Source organism: Symphalangus syndactylus, chromosome 8, assembly GCF_028878055.3.
Source record: "Symphalangus syndactylus isolate Jambi chromosome 8, NHGRI_mSymSyn1-v2.1_pri, whole genome shotgun sequence".
NCBI lineage: Eukaryota > Metazoa > Chordata > Mammalia > Primates > Hylobatidae > Symphalangus > Symphalangus syndactylus.
In genome coordinates, this window is record NC_072430.2 from 25,772,300 (window position 1) to 25,793,937 (window position 21,638).

The following is a 21,638-nucleotide window of genomic DNA, read 5'->3' on the forward strand; positions in this document are numbered from 1 at the left end:
CCTCCCTTCTAGGCTCCGCTCTAGGGGCCACCTCCCTCGGATACGGAGTCTCACAGGTTAACGAATTAAAGGCACACCTAGAATCCACTATTGAACAAACTGTGCAGTCACTAGCCGCCCTGCAGCGACAAATCACCTCTTTAGCCGGAGTAGTCCTCCAAAACCGCAGAGCCCTAGACCTCCTGACAGCTGAAAAGGGAGGCACATGCATTTTCCTCCAAGAAAGCTGTTGTTACTTTATTAATGAGTCCCAGGTTGTCGAGACTAACATAAAAAATCTTAATGACATAAGACAAAAGCTCCTTGAAACGAATACAGGCTTCTCACTTTGGGACACTCTAAAAATGCCTCTTTTAGCTTGGGTCCTACCATTTCTCGGACCCCTCCTAGGAATAGCGGCCTTTTGTACCCTCCTCCCCTGCCTAATAAAGTTCATGCAACAACGAATCTCCTCCTTATCTAACCAGACTTTTAACCAGCTTCTCATCAGGCACTACCAACTCCTAGCAACCGAAGAAGATGACCAGGACTTACCTGCCCATGGCCTCCACCTCCAGGACCTGTAATTTCTTAGATTTCCTCCAGGCCCTCCAAGAAGATACGTGGCTCATAGCAGATCCTTCCCTGCCATACGGATGGCTCACGTCCATAGATGACCTCTACTTACAAGGGACATCTTTAGACTTCACACCCCAGGAAGTGTTCACCTTCAGTGCCATCTTCCTTGGCCTCCTGCTATTGCTCTGCCCCTACAGTCCTCCAATATCCCTTCCCACGACGCCCCCGTTCAGCAGGAAGTAGCCAGACGAACAGCAACGCCCACCTCCCCACTTCTTAAAAAACAAAAAAGGGAGGAATGTTAGGTAACTAGAGCACCCTAATGGCGCTGGTTCCGGGTTCTTCTTCCTCAATGCAAGCCTGCCAAAGGAAAAACCAATCAGAGAGAGGTGTTTTTCCCGCCTCGCTCTAAGCCCCACCCCAACCAATCACAAACATCCACGCAGCCCTCCTGGGCATAAAAGAAGCAAACCCCCCCCCGCTCTCTCTCTCTCTCTGTCTCCTGCCCAGCCCAGCCTGCTGCCTCCAATAAAGATCTCTTGGCCAAGCTGGTATGCCGTGGTCTTAAGTCTGAGCGTCACTCTTGATTTGTGATTGGTTGGGGTGGGGCTTAGAGCGAGGCGGGAAAAACACCTCTCTCTGATTGGTTTTTCCTTTGGCGGGCTTGCATTGAGAAGAACCCGGAACCAGCGCCATTAGGGTGCTCTAGTTACCTAACATCCATGAGTTCAGTTGTTTTCATTGTTAGCTCCCTCAAATAAGTAAGGACACGTGACGTTTCTCTTTCTGTGCTTGGCTTATTTCACTTAACATAATGAACTCCAGTTCCATCCATGTTGCAAATGACAGCATCTCATTCTTTTTTATGGCTGAGTAGTACTCCGTTGTGTATATATGCCACATTTTCTTCATTCATCTGTTGATGGACACTTTGGTTGCTTCCACATCTTGGCTGTTGTAAATAGCAGAGTCACTGATGTGGTCAGAGCCTTCGGTGGGAGATGCTGGGTGCTGATCACGAGTGACAGAAAGATGGTGTCAGTTGAGATGGCCATTTCAAGCTGCTGAAGTCTTGCTCCTTTTATGGTCACAGAGTCTTCTGGTGAGGACTGATAGTGGAGAGTGTGCTTGGTTATGTTCTTATCTGGCTGGATGTAGTCTTTATTGATCAGGTAAAACATGCGGTCCCTGTTGGCGAAGTGCCATATTAAATTTAAGATGGAGTCTTTTTCTAAGATGGAGTTACGTACGTCGAAGGTGCTCTATACACACGCCCAGCCTTTGCAGACTAGGTCCTCTCTACAGGCTCCCCTCAAGGCACACCCTGCCCCCTGATCATACTTCATCAAGCCCGGGCATACCCACAACTTTAATTACCACCTATTCCCAGAAGGCCCAAACTTGTATCTCCAGCCCCCACCTCTCCTCCAAAACTCCAGATCTGGATTTCCAACTTGCATGTCCCAAACGCACCTCAAATTCAACATGCCCAACACAGCTCACCATCCTCCCCCTCCAAATCGAGGCCTCTTTGTATTCGTACCCCCCCACACCTGCCCCATAGACATCCAGAGGATGTTGGCCTTCCCCTCACTCTCCCCTGTGTCCTGTTACTCCATCAGCTGCTTTCGACGATAAGACCCTGCTTACCTCCACACCAATCCCAAGCCACAGCCCCCTTCAGCAGTACCATGGGATCCTGTGGCTAAGAGAGCATCCTGGATCACGCCCCCTCCTGAATTGGTGTGGTGTGTGACCTGGTGGCTGGGAAATACCCAAGTTGCAGCTGGATATTCTTTTTTTTCCTTCTGAGACAGGGTCTTACGCTGTCCCTCAGGCTGGAGTACAGTCGTATGACTATGGCTCACTGCAACCTCAAGTGATCCTCCTGTCTCAGCCTCCTGAGTAGCTGGGACTACAGGCACATGCCACCACATCTGGCTAATTTTTTATTTTTTGTAGAGACAGGGTCTTGCTACATTGCCCAGGCTGGTCTCAAACTCGTGACCTCAAGTGATCCCTCGACCTTGGCCTCCCAAAGTGTCAGGATTACAGGTGTGAGCCACCATGCCTGGCCAGAGTTTGACTCTTTATCATCAGTAACAATTTATAAATAATAAAACGTACAATAACAATTATTGTAAAATCCATACAACCAATTGATTCTTGCAGAAAGCTCATTGATTTTTTTGCTGGTGTATTTGTAGCCAACCTAGGCTTGCAATTGACAAATGAGCGTAGCTCCAACACAAATGTGGTTGATAATTTCTTTTATGTTAACATGTAAGATGAAAGGGAAACAGGTCAAAGATGTATGTCAGAACTTCACTGAAAACATGAGTGACTTTGTTTAATCAAGTGGTAGTTTCTGAATGCTGAACAAATATTTCCTTAATTTTTTGTACTATTCCTATTATAATAGCTACAGATGCAACACACTTTTTAAAAAATTGAGATATAATTTACATACCATAATATTGACCCAAGACATTGTCTCTATTATTCTTAAGTCTAGAGACACTAGACAATGAAAAAAACATAAATCGGGGGGGGTGGAGCCAAGATGGCCGAATAGGAACAGCTCCGGTCTGCAGCTCCCAGCCTGAGCGACACAGAAGACGGGTGATTTCTGCAGTTCTCTTTGAGGTACCGGTTTCATCTCACTAGGGAGTGCCAAACAGGGGTGCAGGACAGTCGGTGAAGCGCACTGTGCGTGAGCTGAAGCAAGGCAAGGCATTGCCTCACTCGGGAAGCACAAGGGGTCAGGGAGTTCCCTTTCCTAGTCAAAGAAAGGGGTAACAGACGGCACCTGGAATATCGGGTCAGTCCCACCCTAATACTGCGCTTTTCCAACGGGCCTGGAAAACGGCACACTAGGAGATTGTGTCCCACACCTGGCTCGGAGGGTCCTATGCCCACGGAGTCTCGCTGATTGCTAGCACAGCAGTCTGAGATCAAGCTGCAAGGCAGCAGCCAGGCTGGGGGAGGGTGCCCGCCATTGCCCAGGCTTGCTTAGGTAAACAAAGCAGCCAGGAAGCTCGAACTGGGTGGAGCCCACCACAGCTCAAGGAGGCCTGCCTGCCTCTGTAGGCTCCGCCTCTGGGGGCAGGGCACAGACAAACAAAAACTCAGCAGGAACCTCCACAGACTTAAATGTCCCTGTCTGACTGACAGCTTTGAAGAGAGTAGTGGTTCTCCCAGCACCCAGCTGGAGATCTGAGAACAGACAGACTGCCTCCTAAAGTGGGTCCCTCACCCCTGAGCAGCCTAACTGGGAGGCACCCCCCCAGTAGGGACAGACTGACACCTCACTCAGCTGGGTACTCCTCTGAGACAAAACTTCCAGAGGAACTATCAGACAGCTGAATTTGTGGTCTCACGAAAATCCGCAGTTCTGCAGCCACCGCTGCTGACACCCAGCCAAACAGGGTCTGGAGTGGACCTCTAGTAAACTCCAACAGACCTGCAGCTGAGGGTCCTGTCTGGTAGAAGGAAAACTAACAAACAGAAAGGACATCCACACCAAAAACCCATCTGTACATCACCATCATCAAAGACCAAAAGTAGACAAAACCACAAAGATGGGGAAAAAACAGAGCAGAAAAACTGGAAACTCTAAAAAGCAGAGCACCTCTCCTCCTTCAAAGGAACGCAGTTCCTCACCAGCAACGGAACAAAGCTGGATGGAGGATGACCTTGACGAGTTGAGAGAAGAAGGCTTCAGACGATCAAACTACTCTGAGCTACGGAAGGAAATTCAAAACAATAGCAAAGAAGTTAAAAACTTTGAAAAAAAAATTAGAAGAATGGATAACTAGAATAACCAATGGAGAGAAGGGCTTAAAGGAGCTGATGGAGCTGAAAGCCAAGTTTCAAGAACTACGCGAAGATTGCAGAAGCCTCAGTAGCAGATGCGATCAACTGGAAGAAAGGGTATCGCTGATGGAAGATGAAATGAATGAAATGAAGCAAGAAGGGAAGTTTAGAGAAAAAAGAATAAAAAGAAATGAACAAAGCCTCCAAGAAATTTGGGACTATGTGAAAAGACCAAACCTACGTCTGATTGGTGTACCTGAAAATGACGGGGAGAATGGAACCAAGTTGGAAAACACTCTGCAAGATATTATCCAGGAGAACTTCCCCAATCTAGCAACGCAGGCCAACATTCAGATTCAGGAAATACAGAGAATGCCACAAAGATACTCCTCGAGAAGAGCAACTCCAAGACACATAATTGTCAGATTCACCAAAGTTGAAATGAAGGAAAAAATGTTAAGGGCAGCCAGAGAGAAAGATCGGGTTACCCACAAAGGGAAGCCCATCAGACTAACAGCTGATCTCTCAGCAGAAACTCTACAAGCCAGAAGAGAGTGGGGGCTGATATTCAACATTCTTAAAGAAAAGAATTTTCAACCCAGAATTTCATATCCAGACAAACTACGCTTCATAAGTGAAGGAGAAATAAAATACTTTACAGACAAGCAAATGCTGAGTGATTTTCTCACCACCAGGCCTGCCCTACAAGAGCTCCTGAAGGAAGCACTAAACATGGAAAGGAACAACCGGTACCAGCCACTGCAAAAACATGCCAAATTGTAAAGACCATCGAGGCTAGGAAGAAACTGCATCAACTAACGAGCAAAATAACCAACTAACATCATAATGACAGGATCAGATTCACACATAACAATATTAACTTTAAATGTAAATGGGCTAAATGCTCCAATTAAAAGACACAGACTGGCAAACTGGATAAGGAGTCAGGACCCATCAGTGTGCTGTATTCAGGAAACCCATCTCATGTGCAGAGACACACATAGACTCAAAATAAAGGGATGGAGGAAGATCTATCAAGCAAATGGAAAACAACAAAAGGCAGGGGTTGCAATCCTAGTCTCTGATAAAATAGACTTTAAACCAACAAAGATCAAAAGAGACAAAGAAGGCCATTACATAATGGTAAAGGGATCAATTCAACAAGAAGAGCTAACTATCCTAAATATATATGCACCCAACACAGGAGCACCCAGATTCATAAAGCAAGTCCTGAGTGACCTACAAAGGGACTTAAACTCCCACAGAATAATAATGGGAGATTTTAACACCCCACTGTCAACATTAGACAGATCAACGAGACAGAAAGTTAACAAGGATATCCAGGAATTGAACTCAGCTCTGCACAAAGTGGACCTAATAGACATCTACAGAACTCTCCACCCCAAATCAATAGAATATACATTTTTTTCAGCACCACACCACACCTATTCCAAAATTGACCACATAGTTGGAAGTAAAGCTCTCCTCAGCAAATCTAAAAGAACAGAAATTATAACAAACTGTCTCTCAGACCACAGTGCAATCAAACTAGAACTCAGGATTAAGAAACTCACTCAAAACTGCTCAACTACATGGAAACTGAACAACCTGCTCCTGAATGACTATTGGGTACATAATGAAATGAAGGCAGAAATAAAGATGTTCTTTGAAACCAATGAGAACAAAGACACAACATACCAGAATCTCTGGGACACGTTCAAAGCAGTGTGTAGAGGGAAATTTATAGCACTAAATGCCCACAAGAGAAAGCAGGAAAGATCCAAAATTGACACCCTAACATCACAATTAATAGAACTAGAAAAGCAAGAGCAAACACATTCAAAAGCTAGCAGAAGGCAAGAAATAACTAAAATCAGAGCAGAACTGAAGGAAATAGACACACAAAAAACCCTTCAAAGAATTAATGAATCCAGGAGCTGGTTTTTGGAAAAGATCAACAAAATTGATAGACCGGTAGCAAGACTAATAAAGAAGAAAAGAGAGAAGAATCAAATAGATGCAGTAAAAAATGAAAAAGGGGATATCACCACCGATCCCACAGAAATACAATCTACCATCAGAGAATACTACAAACACCTCTATGCAAATAAACTAGAAAATCTAGAAGAAATGGATAAATTCCTCGACAAATACACCCTCCCAAGACTAAACCAGGAAGAAGTTGAATCTCTGAATACACCAATAACAGGTTCTGAAATTGTGGCGATAATCAATAGCTTACCAACCAAAAAGAGTCCAGGACCTGATGGATTCACAGCCGAATTCTACCAGAGGTACAAGGAGGAACTGGTACCATTCCTTCTGAAACTATTCCAATCGATAGAAAAAGAGGGAATCCTCCCTAACACATTTTATGAAGCCAGCATCGTCCTGATACCAAAGCCTGGCAGAGACATAACCAAAAAAGAGAATTTCAGACCAATATCCTTGATGAACATTGATGCAAAAATCCTCAATAAAATACTGGCAAACCGAATCCAGCAGCACATCAAAAAGCTTATCCACCATAATCAAGTGGGCTTCATCCCTGGGATGCAAGGCTGGTTCAACATACGCAAATCAGTAAATGTAATCCAGCATATAAACAGAACCAAAGACAAAAACCACATGATTATAGATGCAGAAAAGGCCTTTGACAAAATTCAACAACCCTTCATGCTAAAAACTCTCAATAAATTAGGTATTGATGGGATGTATCTCAAAATAATAAGAGCTATCTATGACAAACCCACAGCCAATATCATACTGAATGGGCAAAAACTGGAAGCATTCCCTTGGAAAACTGGCACAAGACAGGGATGCCCTCTCTCACCGCTCCTATTCAACATAGTGCTGGAAGTTCTGGCCAGAGCAATCAGGCAGGAGAAGGAAATAAAGGGTATTCAATTAGGAAAAGAGGAAGTCAGATTGTCCCTGTTTGCAGATGACATGATTGTATATCTAGAAAACCCCATTGTCTCAGCCCAAAATCTCCTTAAGCTGATTACCAACTTCAGCAAAGTCTCAGGATACAAAATCAATGTACAAAAATCACAAGCATTCTTGTACACCAATCACAGACCAACAGAGAGCCAAATCATGAGTGAACTCCCATTCACAATTGCTTCAGAGAGAATAAAATACCTAGGAATCCAACTTACAAGGGACGTGAAGGACCTCTTCAAGGAGAACTACAAACCACTGCTCAATGAAATAAAAGAGGATACAAACAAATGGAAGAACATTCCACGCTCATGGGTTGGAAGAATCAATATCGAGAAAATGGCCATACTGCCCAAGGTAATTTATAGATTCAATGCCATCCCCATCAAGCTACCAATGACTTTCTTCACAGAATTGGAAAAAACTACTTTAAAGTTCATATGGAACCAAAAAAGAGCCCGAATCGCCAAGTCAATCCTAAGCCAAAAGAACAAAGCTGGAGGCATCACACTACCTGACTTCAAACTATACTACAAGGCTACAGTAACCAAAACAGCATGGTACTGGTACCACAACAGAGACATAGATCAATGGAACAGAACAGAGCCCTCGGAAATGATGCCACATATCTACAACTATCTGATCTTTGACAAACCTGACAAAAACAAGAAATGGGGAAAGGATTCCCTATTTAATAAATGATGCTGGGAAAACTGGCTAGCCATATGTAGAAAGCTGAAACTGGATCCCTTCCTTACACCTTATACAAAAATTAATTCAAGATGGATTAAAGACTTAAATGTTAGACCTAAAACCATTAAAATCCTACAAGAAAACCTAGGCAATACCATTCAGGCCATAGGCGTGGGCAAGGACTTCATGTCTAAAACACCAAAAGCAATGGCAACAAAAGCCAAAATTGACAAATGGGATCTAATTAAACTAAAGAGCTTCTGCACAGCAAAAGAAACTACCATCAGAGTGAACAGGCAACCTACAGAATGGGAGAAAATTTTCGCAACCTACTCATCTGACAAAGGGCTAATATCCAGAATCTACAATTAACTCAAACAAATTTACAAGAAAAAAAACAAACAACCCCATCAAAAAGTGGGCAAAGGACATGAACAGACACTTCTCAAAAGAAGACATTTATGCAGCCAAAAAACACATGAAGAAATGCTCATCATCACTGGCCATCAGAGAAATGCAAATCAAAACCACAGTGAGATACCATCTCACACCAGTTAGAATGGCCATCATTAAAAAATCAGGAAACAACAGGTGCTGGAGAGGATGTGGAGAAATAGGAACACTTTTACACTGTTGGTGGGACTGTAAACTAGTTCAAGCATTGTGGAAGTCAGTGTGGCGATTCCTCGGGGATCTAGAACTAGAAATACCATTTGACCCAGCCATCCCCTTACTGGGTATATACCCAAAGGACTATAAATCATGCTGCTATAAAGACACATGCACAGGTATGTTTATTGCGGCACTATTCACAATAGCAAAGAATTGGAACCAACCCAAATGTCCAACAACGATAGACTGGATTAAGAAAATGTGGCACATATACACCATGGAATACTATGCAGCCATAAAAAATGATGAGTTCATGTCCTTTGTAGGGACATGGATGAAACTGGAAAACATTATTCTCAGTAAACTATCGCAAGGACAAAAAACCAAACACCGCATGTTCTCACTCATAGGTGGGAATTGAACAATGAGAACTCATGGACACAGGAAGGGGAACATCACACTCCGGGGACTGTTGTAGGGTTGGGGGAGGGGGGAGGGACAGCATTAGGAGATATACCTAATGCTAAATGACGAGTTAGTGGGTGCAGGAAATCAACATAGCACATGGATACATATGTAACAAACCTGCACATTGTGCACATGTACCCTAAAACCTAAAGTATAATAATAAAAATAAAAATAAAAATAAAGAAAAAAACATAAATCAAGCCCAAGTTTATAACATTTACTAATTCCTGTGGTATAAGTACTCTCACCATGGCCAATGTCAAGCTGCCAGCACTGAACACATCACTTAACATGGAACTGATCTCAATCTTTGAGATTAAAAAATTCTCAATTTTTTTAATTAATTAATTTTTTTTGAGATGGAGTCTCGCTCTTTCGCCCAGGCTGGAGTACAGTGGCACAATCTCGGCTCACTGCAACCTCCGCCTCCTGGGTTAAAGCAATTCTCTGCCTCAGCCTCCCGAGTAGCTGGGATTACAGGCACCCGCCACCACGCCGGGCTAATTTTTCTATTTTTAGTAGAGACGGAGTTTCACCATCTTGGCCAGGCTGGTCTTGAACTCCTGACCTCATGATCCACCTGCCCCAGCCTCCCAAAGTGCCAGGACTGTACAGTCATGAGCCATTGCACCTGGCCTCAATTTTTTTGAAAATCGAGATATAATTTATATATCATAATATTCACCCAAGACATCTTCTCTATCATTCTTAATAGCTATACACGAGAGCCTTCAGAACAAAGACTAGACCCCCTCCAGTGAAGTCCAGAAACTTACATACTGTCTCGAGGTTACAGACAGAATGGAGGCTTGGGTCCTGGCAGAACAGGTTATGGGAGAGGGAGAAGAATTCTATTGAGGGATTGTAAGTGATTACTAGGGAGAATGATTGGATGGGGAACAGAAAGTAACTTGTGAAATTCTTTGGAATTTATTGGATCCTTGGAAACAGTCACTGTCTTGAAAAAGGGTCTGTTCAGATGTGGTTACATTCTGGGTCGTCTTTGCTGTAAAGGGTAATGAGATAACGGGCGGCGAACAAGAACAACTGTTCTCCTTGGTGATTCTGTCCTTTCTTTTTGTAGATGGGGGAAAGTTTCTTCCTATTGATCTCTAAGGGTGTTGAATTCAAAATGCTCACTATACCAGGGAGCCATATTTTGGGGTGAAATATTTTGGGATTTCCTTCACCAGAAAGAGATGTACCTCATGATATAATATCACCACCATACAGATACAATAGGTGTAACCTGAAAGCATGGGTAAAGTAAAATAATTAGGAAGTGGGGAGTCTTGAACGTTACCTTTGCGTTTCATGTGAGTTACTTGATGGTAGGTTTACGTAAGTTAATTGTTAATGATGGCTGTGCTGAACAACTGGCTTGCAAAATTCCTGGAAATTCACAGATGTGCTTTCACAAGCCAGCACAGGTCAGCTAGGCACAGGGAGCGTGTCACCTCTTAGGGATGGGCTGCAGGGGAAGAGTCTGAACGATTGAGCAGAAATAACCAAAGGTGAAGAAGGAACGAGAAGAGAAGAGAAGCTGGCGGCTTTGCGGAGCTGACCGTCCTAAGGTGCATGCAGCTATGCCAGCCACTGGCTGTCTCCTCGGCCATTTCCCTCTCATTTCTGCTCTCCCAGCCCCAGGAAAGGCCTGAGAGAGGGGGGTACCAGGTATGCAGGATGGTCACAGGGATCCGATTCCAAAGGTCTGCTGAGGCAGGCCCAGTGGCAGGCTCAGAGCAGAACAACCCAGCCGCCTCGGACTCAGGGCCCCCAAACTCAGCCCTGGAAGAGCACGTGGATTACCGCGTCTCTCAAACCTAGGCTGTGCACAAGGCACAGAGTATGGCCACTCGGGCTTGTCTGGAGGTTGGGAAACTCTGTCCTGGCTTCTCCCTCACCTTCCACCCTCCCTCCTTGCCCTTCTCCAGAGAGAGCAGAAAGAGTCCGCCAGGGGAATGACAGACCCCAGGCCCGGGGGCAAGCCTGTCACCTCTCCATCCGTATGGGGTGCAATGGTCTCCACCGGGCAGAGTCCATAGCCCGAAGTCAAGCGCAGAAATGTCCCCTGTCCAAACTCTGGCCTTTTGGCCCAGCCCCACGAAGTTGGGTTCATCGTGTCACATCTGAGAGCAGAGGCAGAACCAGCTACCTGCTCCCCATCTCCTCTCCCACAAAGAGACCACAAATAGGGGCAGGGATCCAGCCAGCCCGGCCGCAGGGAGGGAAACCTGGGCCCCTCGAGCCCCGGGGGGAGGGAGGTGTCCTAAGAGCTGTCCTGGGAACCGCATCCTCCCCAGGCCGGTGGGGGGTGCAGGAGTCCTGGTGTCCGGCGGGGCCTGGACTCTGTCCCTGTGGCCGGGTGGGCAGCGGAGCCTCCGTCTCCCGCCCGGGGACCCCGCACGGCGAGCGCCGCGCCGGTCCCGCCACGCCCCGCAGGCGCCGTCCCCGCGGCCACTCCCTCCCGCGGGCCCAGCCGAACCGCGGCCGCGCTTCCTGCACCCGGGACCCGACAGAGGTGAGTGCGCCGGGCGGCCGGGGAGAGGGTTGACGGCGGCGCCAGCGCAGGGACGCACCCGGGAACGGCTGACCTTCAGCGAGGCCAGCTCCCCGCCAGCTACCAGGGCGGAAAATTCAAATCCAATCTGTGGAATAAAGGCCTTCGGGGGAAGTGGAGCAGGAGAAAGACTGGGGTAGGTCTCTGTGCTAGGATAGGATACAAATGGATGGGGCTCTTGGGGCCCAGGGACTTCCCACCTTGAGGGTGTCATGGAGTGGTGTCTGGGGGGACACCAGGCCAGAGGGGCTCCCTTGCCCAGGGTTCCTGGAGTGGGGGCAGATCTCAAAAGTCCAGCACTGTCCAGACCCGCTGAGGACATGACCTTTCATGGGTCAGCTGCAGCTGAGGCACCGAGAGGAACACTACGGGAGCAGTCCAAGGACTCAGGCCCAGGCTGGAGGTCTGGGCTCCGTGGCATCCCTTAAAGCTGGGGAAATGCTATTCCACCCTGGCCCAGAGAGAGGAGAGAGGCGAGAGGAGGAGGGAGGGGCACACTAATATTTACTGAATGCCCGCCTGGTGCCAGGTACTTTTCACACATTATTTTATTTAACTGCCTCGTTTTATCCTTCCATCTATTCTCTCATTCATTTATTCAGCAAAACGGGCACTCTGCTGGGCTTTGGCCTGAGCTGGAGGGAGCTGGTCACTGCCTGTGTAATTCACACTCTACATGGGAGACAGACTGTAATTCAGAGCGACGGCACTCTACATGGGAGACAGACTATAATTCAGAGTGACCGGGGGGGAGGTCTGCACTGCTTCTCCTTCTTGCCCAAGATGATCAAAATCAAACTAAGTGACCCCCAGCAATACACCCCTGGACCAATAAGCCCCAACCATCAACATTCAAGGGCCCCTTCTGTATCCACAGCATCATACACACCAGTCACTGAGAGAAGTCCTAGGATACCTCTTAGTCACTTTTGGGTTTCAGTTCAGAATCACCTCTTCCAGGAAGGCTTCCCCGACTTCCCGCCCTCCAGACCAGGTGCTTTTTACTTTGGCTCCTGAGGCGTGGCTCCTCCCTGCCCATTATCCTCCAATCATAGCTGTTATCAGAATGTTGCTTTGCTGTATTCATCCTGGTTTTCCCTTCTAACCAGTTTCAAAAAATCTCAGCCCCCTCAAGTTCCATGTCTAGTATATTCACAATGTTTTTATTTGAATATTTTACCTTGGGAGCTGGATTACCGCGGGACCTCCACTCAAAAAATGGAAACTCGAAATTTATGTCTTACCATCACTATTTTCAGATTCCATCTGTGCTCCTCAACTTCCTGGGCGGAGTTCATCATTTCCAGGCCCCTGTGGTACAAATTCTGTTACCTCCGATTGACCCCTGGGGCTCCTGACTGAGGAGAGAGAGCAGATAGTAACCCACCTTCTAAAGAAAGTAGCCCCACTTCCAGCTCTCAGAGCCTCCAAGTGCTCTCCCTCTAACCCCAGTTCCTACTCCCCGCCCCGCCCCTCCCCGCTGCCCCGTACTGACAGTGTGTGCTGGGGGGTGGAGATTTCGAGGTGGAGGGGGCTGCTGTTGGTGGAAGTCCTGATTAGGGAGTGGAGTCAGGCCCCACCACTAAAGAGGACCTGGACCCAGTGGTCAATTCCAAGGCAAGGGGGAAAATCCCACTCTTGGTTCTATTACACAAATATATTATTTTTTAAAAAGAAATTATAATCTACTTCCAGAAATAGAAAATCAGTACCCCTTGCCACAAAAGGAATGTAATTAAACAAATAAAAGCAAGGGACTAGGCAGCAGTGTTATTAAACTTTAGCACCTGTGAACATACCTGAGGCCTGCTCTCTAGGCTAAAAAAGGAGATGAGCAAGAATGAGAGTTGTGTTAAAGACAAACTAGCACCACATGAGGCTTTCTCCTTAGTGTAATAAGACAGATTAAGAAAGGATTGGGGCCGGGTGTGGTTGCTCACACCTGTAATCCCAGCTTTGGGATTACTCCCACTTTCAGAGTGGATCACTTTAGGTCAGGAGTTCGAGACCAGCCTGGCCAAACATGGTGAAACCCCCCCCCATCTCTACTGAAAATACAAAAGTTAGCCAGGCATGGTGGTACATGCCTGTAATCCCAGCTACTCGAGAGGTGAGGCAGGAGAATTGCTTGAACCTGGGAGGCAGAGGTTGTAGTGAGCAGAGATCGCGTCACTGCACTCCAGCCTGGGTGACAGAGCAAAACTCCGTCTCAAAAAAAAAAAAAAAAAAAAAAAAAAAAAGGCTCTGACGGGAATAACAAAAATAACCACTGACTCCTTCAGTCAGCACCTGCTGAGTGCAGAGAGCCCGGCAGTGCCTGGAGTGATATAAAACAAACCTTCAGTTAATCCTGTTATCAACTAAAGGGCTACTTCTTCCAGGAAGTCCACCCTGATGTGCCCCTTCACAAGCTAAACCTCTCCTGCTGTAACGCTTGCCATGTTTCATTGCAATTGCATATTGTCTTCCACTCCTGAGTATAAATTTCATAAGAACAACCACTAGAGCTGGGTGTGGTGGCTCATGCCTGTAATCCCAGCACTTTGGGAGGCTGAGGCGGGCGGATCACCTGAGGTCAGGAGTTCAAGACCAGCCTGACCAACATGGTGAAACCCTGTTTCTACTAAAAATACAAAATTAGCCGGGTGTGGTGGCGCATGCCTGTAATCCAGCTACTCGGGAGGCTGAGGCAGGAGAATTGATTGAACCCGGGAGGCAGAGGTTGCGGTGAGCCAAGATCACGCCATTGCACTCTGGCCTGGGCAACAAGAGCAAAACTCCATCTCAAAAAAAAAAAAAGAACAACCACTAGGTCTATCTTGTTCACCTCACTGTCCTGGCACCCGCCTCACCCTGGCCCCACAGCCTAGAGCACAGGTGTTAAATGAGCTGATGAACGAATAATGAATGAATAACTGAGTGAGCCTCCCTGGCTTCCAATTATGCCTTTCTTTCCTTCTCCCTGCCCTCCTCCCTGTCCTTATCCAAACCCTCCATCCTTCAAGGCTCTGCCAGGGGTCCAGCTTCTCCAGAGGCCTTTTTAAACCAACGGATCCACCCTAAGCCCTCTTGCCCCAGAATATTCCATCGCTGGCAATATGCATACCCAGGGCGCATTCAGTTCCATGGTCTAGTGTGTTCCCCATACCTCCAGAGGGCAGGGGCTGTGGGTGACACTTAAACCACAGGTGCTCAGGAAACACCGTGGAGTGACTCCGCATGGTCCAGCCTCCAAGTACGCAGCTGTGTTGGGTCTCAACAGCTGTATTAGTTTCCTGTTGTTGTGGAACTAATTACCACCAACTAACTTAGTATCTTAAAACAACACACATTCATTATTTTAGAATTCTAGAGGACAGAATAGGATCTCACGGGGCTAAAACTAAGGTGTTGGCAGGGCCAGCCAGGTCCTTTGTGGAGGTCCAGGGGAGACTCCATTTCCTTGCCTTTTTCAGCGTCTCAGGCCTGCCTGCATTTCTTGGCTTGCAGCCCCTCCCATCTTTAAAGCTGACAATGGATGGCAGGGCCCTCCCCTCTCTACATCACTCAAATTCTCTCTTCTGCCTCCTTTTTCCACCCTTGTGATGACACTGGGTCCACTTTGATAATCCAGGATCATCTCCCCATCTCAAAATCTCTAATTATCACATTTGCAAAGTCCATTTAATGTGTAAGGTAACATGTTCACAGGTACCAGGGATTAGAACACAGTCATCTGTTGTTTTTTTTTTTTTTTTAACAGAGTCTTGCTCTGTTGCCCAGGCTGGAGTACAGTGGCACGATCTTGGCTCACGGCAACCTCTGCCTCCCGGGTTCAAGCGATTCTCATGCCTCAGCCTCCCGAGTAGCTGGGACTGCAGGCATGCACCACCACGCCCAGCTAATTTTTTTTTTTTTTTTTTTAGTAGAGACAGGATTTTGCCATGTTGGCCAGGCTGGTCTCGAACTCCTCACCTCAAGTGACCCGTGCGTCTCGGCCTCCCAAAGTGCTGGGATTACAGGTGTGAGCCACCGTGTCCAGCCAAGGCCACAGTCATCTTTGAGGACTGTTGTTCTGCCTACCACAGTAGTAGCTGTCCCTCGGAGTCACAGGACACACTGGCTGGTGGAATATTCCAAGTAGCTGACATTTACTGCTCCAGGCACATTACATGACACTCCATGAGTTAGGTGCCATCATTGTCATTTTACAGATGAGGAACAGAGGTTAAATCACTTGGCATGTGGCAGAGCTGGGATTTGAACCTAGGCAGGTGGGGCTCCAGGGTGCACCTTCCTGGCCTCTAGGCTACACTGCCTCTCTGGCACCATTATTGCCCTCAGGATGCCTGGAACAGGCCAAGAAGATCTGAAGCCCAGTTCAGGAGGAGAACTTTCTCCAAGGTTTTCTAGGTAAGGCCCCTGTCTAGGCTACAAATTCTCTGCCAGTGATCTCTCATTTCAGCCCTTTCTCACCCTCCCACACTATCCACACCCTATTATAGGCACCTAAGCCGTGATCCAAGAGGGCTGGAGGGAGAGCTGCCAATGGTTTTCTTCAGGGGTCCCAGGCAGTTAAGGCTGGAAAAGTTTCTGGGTGCCAAATACCACTCAAATCCATCCCTATCCTCCCCCAGCATCCACACACCAAGTCATATGAGCCCCACAGGAGGCAAATCTTACGTAGCAAATCAAAGAAAAGTAATCACCATTTACCCAGCTCACTGCCACAAAGAAGCCTACACCCTTAAATGAGATTGGAAGACATAAGCCTTCCATGGGCATCAGGGGAAGAAGGGATGGCTTAACATTTATTAATTGAGCAATTACTAGGGTCAGGCACAGTTCTAAGAGTTTTACACTTACTAACTCAGTTAATACAACAACCCTGTGCAGTACTGTTTTGTTGTTGTTGTTGTTTTGTTTTGTTTTTGTTTTTGAGACGGAGTCTTGCTCTGTTGCCCAGGCTGGAGTGCAGTGGCGCGATCTCGGCTCACTGCAACCTCCACCTCCTGGGTTCAGTGACTGTCCTGCCTCAGCCTCCCGAGTAGCTGGGATTACAAGTGGGCACCACCATGCCTGGCTAAGTTTTGTATTTTTAGTAGAGACAGGGTTTCACCATATTGGCCAGGCTGGTCTTGATCTCCTGGCCTCAAGTGATCTGCCTGCCTCAGCCTCCCAAGGTGCTGAGATTATAGGCATGAGCCACCACGCCCAGCCTTCGACCAGATTTCTTGACAGCACCTTTATATGTGATTCTCACACCAATCTTCATTGCTAACCCCATCTTAAAGAAGCAGAAACCAAGGCCCAGGGAGGCTACATAACTTGCCAGAGCTCTCAGAGCCAAAAAGCAACAGATGTGGAATTCAAACCCAGGCATTCAGATGCCCAAGTCCCCTGCACTCCCACTCTCCCAAACTGCCTCAGCCTGAGCAAGCCCAACCTGATGCCTTCCTCCTGGAGTCCAAATCCAGCCAGGAATGTGACATGGGCTCCCCAGCCCTCCAGATGTGTGTGCTCACACTTTGTCTGGACTTGTTCCTCCCTGGCCTTCGAACGTTCTGCCCTCAGATGTCCCCATTAGTCACAGTCTGTCTGAGAGCCCTCGGATTAGCTGGATGGGAGCAGACGCAACTTTGTGGTGGTCATCGGGTTGTCCCATTCCTCAGCTCAGGCCCGAGCCTGCTGGAGTGTGGTTGTTGCCAGAAACAGTAACTCTTAGGAACGAAAACCAGCCTCTTTCTGCCTGAAACTGTCCTGAGAGGTGCTTGACTCAGCATCGACAATTATTTCCCAGAAGGAAAGTTACCGACCTGATTCGGCAGCCACGTGCTCTGCTCTAGAAAGCTCATGGTGACAGGAAGCACAGGACAGGAGTGGATCAGCAAGAGAAGGCTTGGGCCTGAGCAGGGACTGAGATGAGCTGGTGCTGGAACTGAGGGAGGAAGTAGGGACTCATTCTGTTGTTTAGGGGATAAAGACAGATTTCCGCTAAGGCTAGCCAGCTGTGCTAATTGGAAGAATGAAGTGGAAAAACAGTAATTTTCAAAAGTAGATCATCTGTGCACATTCTGAAATATATGCACATTTTTCCATTAGTATGAGTGTGCAGTGAGGATGTATCTGATGCATCCGTTTCTGTATCCGTCACACTCAGCAGGAAGCAGATGGCACCCTCAAGCAGGGTAATTGATGAGAGTTTAACACAAAGGTGTGGACAGGGCTAAGGGATGGTGCCACACGGTGGGACTGGCATGCCTTGGGAGCTGTTACTAGCCCTAGGCTTATAAGAGGAAGGGAGAGACAAGTGCAGGAGAGGGACTCCAACAGGAGCTGAGCTGACATCTTCAGCTGAGGGAGGCAGCCAACCTGAAGTGACCCTGGCAGAGTGGATAAATACTCCCGGGTCTTCACTCTCCTCCCATCCGCTGATCTCCAGTTAGTGCTTCCTATCACCCAAATCTAACAGACGCTGGAAGGCAGGGTGCCGGGTGACATCATCCTTAGAGTAGGGGATGCAGACTGGATCTGGATAGGTGGATAGAAAGTACACAGCGTGTTGCTGGTGCAGGAGCCTCTTTCACACATTCCTTTGGCTGCCATTTTCTGGACACCTGCAGTGTGTCACTGGGTTTGACATTGGGGAAATGCAGTGAATGAGCTGTCCTCAGGCTCTGTGTAGAGATTCTGCCTTTACAGATGCCAAGATAAAAAGAAAAACCCACAAGTGACTGGAAAAGAAGAAATGGCTGCAAACATCACTGGCACCGGGGGTGGTGAATTTCAGACCATGTCTCTGGAGCCCAGCCCAATGTGGGAGATAATTTCTGTGGGCGAGACAGATAGTTATTAGCGCAGCATTTCCAATCAGCATTTCAAGAGCATAGGTCTTAATTTACATGCTCTAGGCTCAGGAAGGTTCTGGAAGACAGTATGTGCTTAATTTACCATTAGTGAGCTGTTTTGTTGCTTGTAAAGCCAGGTTTTATTTACAAAACAACAAATTCTGCTGTCTCTGCCAAGGACTGGACATCTTGACACCAAGAAACATAGCAAAATCCAGTCAAAAGTGACTTTGCAAGCAGTATGATGAATTTCTATACGGTTCTCCAGCTCCAGCATTTTCTTAGGGAAAACGTGGCCAGAAATGCCGAAGTCTGTATTTTGGCAATGGCCCAAGCTTCTCAGACTCCACTGGCCAGTTCCAGATCTTTAAGTAACTATAATAAGAGCCATGCTGTCTGTCTCTAAAAAGTGAAGCATGAATCAAAAGTGAGTTTGTTTTAATTTAACAGCATTGAGACTGTGAAAGGCACTGGATATGTTTAGGCACCTGTAAACGGAGAATGTGGGGTGAAAAAGAGAGGCAGAGCTGGGCGCAATGGCTCATGCCTGTAATCCCAGCACTTTGGGAGGCTGAAGCAGGCAGATCACTTGAGGCCAGGAGTTTGAGACCAGCCTGGCCAACACGGTAAAACCCCGTCTCTACTAAAAATACTAAAAATTAGCTGGGTGTGGTGGCACACGTCTATAATCCCAGCTACTTAGGAGACTGAAGCATGAACATTGCTTGAACCCAGGGGGCCAAGGTTGCAGTGAGCCGGGATCGTGCTACTGCACTCCAGCCTAGGTGACAGAGGGAGACTCTGTCTCGACAAAAGAAAAGAAAAAGAGAGGCAGGAGACAGGGCCACGAAGTACTGGCACACTGTGCCAACTCCAGGGACCACCAACTGATAGGTTACAGCATGCACGGCACCCTTGAGGCTGTGCAGTGTGGTAGACCTGGCAGGATTCATTCTGTAACACATTTTCTACAGGGCATGCTCTGTACTCCTGACAGTCAGAGTCCTCGATCTGGCAACTGACAATGAGCTTTAAAACAGCCCACCTCTTTCCTAGAGAGATAAGATGAGGCAGAACAGAATCATTGGAAGAAACAGCTTCAGAGTCAGAACTCCTGTCAAGTCCTGGCTCAGTCACTTGGGAATTGAGTGGCCTCAGGCAATTTATGAAACCTCAGTTTCCTGATCTGTGAAATGGAGAGAATAAAACTACTTGTTTTGGGGATGAAAGGAGACCATGCACAGGCACTAAGGACACAGGAAGTATTTACGAGGTTAGAGCGATTGAGCCTGCAGTGAGCCGCCACTGTACTCCACTGTACTCTGGGGGACGACAAAGTGAGACCCTGTTTCAAAAATAAATAAATAATAAGAGCTGCAAATAAGAGGATATTTGGAATGTCCAATGACAGTGATAACAGCTAACATCTATTGAACCCTCATGTGTGCTGGGCATTGAGCTAAGGGCTTTACTTGGTTTAACTCATGTAATCATCTTAGCCCTCATCTGAAGATGTGTCTCCATTTCACAGATGAGGAAATGAGCACAGAGAGGTTAAAAGACTTGTCCAGGGTCACCCCACTAGCACGTAGTACAACTGGGATTCAAATGCCGACACTCTGGCTTTCAAAGCCAAACTCTTCACAACTACATTGGGTTTGGCAACTTTTAGAAAGCAGATGTGAATTTTTATGGCATAAATAGTCAACTCAGAAAATTCCATTTGTGAGGACTTTCTAAGGAGGAATTTCAAAATGAAGACCAGCGGAGGAGGCGTATCCAGCCTCTTAGCCTGCTGGGATGTTGCTGGGGTAGTGTCCAGTGGGAAAAGCAAATCCCCCTACCTCCACACTCCCTGTGCCTCTCTCTGCCTCCTCCTGCTCCCCAGCCTTCCCCTGCCAGGGTACCTTCCATCCTCTTACCCACTGTCCATCCTTCTGGAGACTCACCTAGAGGCTAAGTCACACCGTGTGGAGTGCTGAGCCACTCAGAGGGGTTAGCAGAAGGTGAGATGTTTGCTCTCTCTCTCCTTCTACCTCCCCTGCCCACAGTTCCAATCACCCTTCGTCCCTAACCTGCAACCATCTGTCCTGACAACTGCCCAACCTTCTGCAGACTCTTGCAGTGACAGTTCCAGACATTCATTTCACAAATAGGAATGGGGGCACCCTGCTTTGAGCAGGATAACTGGGCTGAGAGCAAGGGCCCTGTAGAGAGACAGCTGTGTGCCAGCGACCCCAGCGGCAGTGCAATGCTGGGAAAGGGGCTAAGGGCACACAGCGGGGTTCAACACACATTACCTGAGGCAACCAAGAATGCTCCCTAGGGGAAGAGATTTGGGGTCTTAAGACACGGGCAGGAGTTCAGGAGATGGGAAACAGGAGGTCTCTGGAGTGGGGAGGGCCACAGGAGCCAAGGTATGCAATTGTGAAAGAGCAGAAGGAAACAGCCAAGAGTGCCTTGGGACAGGATGTGGGTAGGAGGAGGGCTTCTGTACCCAACTGCCTGGATTTGAATCCCGATACCTCTACGTACCACCTGTGTGACCTTGGGCAGGTTGTTTGCCCTCTCTGTGCCTCATTCCCCCATGTATAAGACGGGAATAACAACACTATCTACATCATAGAGCCCTGAACATCAAATGAGTTAATGCAATTAAGTACTTACAACGGTACCCGGCACACAGCAGTGCTCAATAGATGCGGGCTGGGACTATTATTACCATTATCTGTGAGCATGTGGGGTCGAGGGGACTAAGCCCTCCTTGAATTATCAGGAAGGTCAGTAGGAGGTCGTCTAAGCCATCCTTGCGGCAGACAGGCTCTGGCTCTGGGGAGCACCGGGCAGCGACCCAGGAGGCTGCAAACCTAAGTGCAGAGCCCCAGGCTGGGCTGGCCAGGCTGAGGTCAGGGCAGGTGCAGAGAGGCCCAGAGCTGCAACATCGCACTTCATTTATTGCGTGGCTACTGATGTGCCCGTGCTGGGCACACGGACATGGAAAAGGACAGAAAGGCTACTCCTGGACTGTTCTCTGGGCTTCTCACCCTGGGGTTGTGGTGAGAGGCTGCTGACAGCCAGGGCACCCGGGAGTGGACGCGACTGGAGAAGGACCCTTGTCCTTTTACAGCCAGGCCCACTCTGAGCCCCACGCAGTGTTCTAG

At 47.6% G+C, this 21,638-nt stretch overlaps 1 protein-coding gene across 1 annotated transcript in view; it reads left to right on the forward strand.

The window, feature by feature from the left end:
* The first annotated feature begins 11,738 nt into the window (after window positions 1–11,738).
* GPR68 (G protein-coupled receptor 68) overlaps window positions 11,739–21,638 on the forward strand; it is a 32,560-nt gene continuing 22,660 nt past the window's right edge. Inside the window, exon 1 of the mRNA XM_055288435.2 lies at window positions 11,739–11,786. The gene's annotated coding sequence lies outside the window, so the exon portion shown is untranslated. The remainder of the gene's footprint in view (window positions 11,787–21,638) is intronic.